Source organism: Physeter macrocephalus, chromosome 20, assembly GCF_002837175.3.
Source record: "Physeter macrocephalus isolate SW-GA chromosome 20, ASM283717v5, whole genome shotgun sequence".
NCBI classification, from domain to species: domain Eukaryota; kingdom Metazoa; phylum Chordata; class Mammalia; order Artiodactyla; family Physeteridae; genus Physeter; species Physeter macrocephalus.
In genome coordinates this window covers 38690537-38692813 of record NC_041233.1, presented here as the reverse complement: position 1 = coordinate 38692813, position 2277 = coordinate 38690537, and the positions used below count along the sequence as shown (strand labels likewise).

General features: G+C 50.8%; 1 pseudogene; it reads right to left on the bottom strand.

Annotated features, from left to right (window-relative positions):
• Window positions 1-600: 600 nt before the first annotated feature.
• On the bottom strand, window positions 601-1810 carry LOC102991393 (nuclear distribution protein nudE-like 1; annotated as a pseudogene).
• Window positions 1811-2277: the final 467 nt, after the last annotated feature.

Below are 2277 nucleotides of genomic sequence, written 5' to 3'. Positions count from 1 at the left end.
TCAGGCCGCTTAACCTTCCCTAACACAACTGCACAGGCCCTCCGAAAACAAAACAAAAATGTTCTGAAGGTGTCATTTAACTGAAGGACAGAGAGCTGGCGAGGAAGTTGCCACCACCCCTACCCCGAGCCTCAGGCACATGGAGGAGGCCGTGCCCAGGCCCCGGAAGCTCCTGCCACCTGGGCTCCGACAGGCGTTTTGCTGCTCTGGGAGGCTAGTCTACGGAATGACAACTGCTAAAGTAAAACCAGAAGGTGCAGAAAGTGTTCCCTAATTCCTTCCTGACTCTTTGCCAGCAACAGGCCCAAACTGTGGGCGGTGGAGGGGGGAACACATGACCATGAGCGCTGGAGATGCTTGGGTGGGAGCTCAGGAGGAGGGCACACGTCGACCCGGTTTGGAGGAGAACTTCTAGAAGATCTGCAATGTCCTAAATATAACTAAATCCTATCAGTACCGCAGGGAGGGGGTTATGAGTCAGGTGTGACGAATGGGTACTTCTGCATCCAGTGACCAAATAATACACGTATGTATCACCTTGTGACCCGCAAAAGTGCAATCCTGTGAAACCAACGGCACTAGGGCGAGAAGAGAAAATAGTCAGTATTGATATCGCGCAGAGTCCTGGGGCTGGGCAGGGCCCAGTAGCCGTCCCTGCGTGCAGCCTGCCTTCTGCCAGACGTGGGGAGGCAGACGGAGGGGCACGAGCTGGGCCCGGGCACCGAGGGGTGAGGCGTGTGTGTCCTGGGTTGTTGCAGGAGGGCGGGAGCCGCCACCTGGAGGCCGGGCACTCACACACTGAGAGGCCCGGTGCCGGCGCGAGGAGCCCGGACCAGGAGGAGGAGGAGCCTGGTCAGAGCCCTTTACCGCCCCTTTGTCGAAGAAAGACGAGTGCCCTGATAGAGAGAACTTCGTGCCGTTGCTATTCATCACCCCGCATTTAACGTTCCCTGAAATACAGGATTTTCTTGATGCTTGGTCCTTTGCAAAATTCCTGCAAGCTGCTAATTTGGATTCTAAAGCCCCTACTTTCCGTCAGAGATCCCACAGGATGTTTGGTGCTGATATCCTAGCTGAAGGAGTCAGTGGACCGGTACCAAAACCGTTTGGTATAGATTTTGGTGAAGGAAAAGTGTTCTCTGTTCCATTGCCAACAGGAGTAGCTGGCAAAGAAAGTGATGCTTGGACAGCAGAATCCATCTTTTCCCAGTCTAGAGTTGGAGAGCTGGGAGCCGACTTTCTAGTTACTTCCTGTTGTCTTTGCCCAACAGCTAGTTGTTGTCTTAAATCTCTCGCTTCATCCTTTAACCTCTGCACAGAGACCAACAAAGATTCCTTTTCATCAAGTTCACTTTCTAAAACTGCATTTCGTTCAATGGCTTGATTTAGCCTGTTCAAAGTCTTCCAGTGAAACTACTGTCGCCCTTTTTGCTCGCTCCAGGTCACCACTGGCCCTGCTCCAGCTGTCTCACATACTTATGCAACTGCTCCTTAATGACCCGAATCTGACTTAAATCTGCTTCTAATACTGAGACCTGCTTGTAGCTCTGTGCATACTGATGCTCCAGTTTCTCCTTTAGTGCTTCCACTTCATACTTCAGTCTTTGGTTATCAGCTTGCAAGTCTCTACTTCTTTGTTCAGCCTGTACTGTGCTTTCAACCGTGCTTCTAATTCTCTGCTTCCTTCCTGGAATTCAACTAGCTCATCCCGAGCTTCCTGGAAGCTTTGTTTATACTTCAAGGAAAGTTCCTTCCAGTAAGCAGTTTCCTCCTTTAAACTTGAAAACTCTGGTATATCTTCACCATCCATGATCGAGAAAGCCTCCGATGTGTCAAAAGCGCATGTGCCCCTCTGCTCCGCCGACGCCTGGCTCAGCTGGCTCGGCCAGGCCCGCCCAGCTGCTCAGCTCCGCGCCCCTCCGCAGCCTTGAGCTCCGCTCCGCGCATCTCCGCGCCCCGCTCCTCCCGGACACTGAGGGGCTGCGTGGGTGTCCGAGGCCATTCTGTGACGCACGGAGGCGGGGTTCTGTCACTATTTTTTATTTCAACCATTCTAATAAGTGGGTAGTGATATCGAATTATGGTTTTAATTTGCATTCCCTAAAGCCTAATGATTTTGAACGTAATGTCATGTACCTATTTGCCGTGTGTATATCCTCTTCAGTGAAGTGTCCATCCATGTCTTCTGCCCATTTTCTAACTGGGTTTTTTTTTAACTGTTGAATTTCGAGATTTCTTTATATATTCTAGGAACTAGTCTTTTGTCAGATATATTGT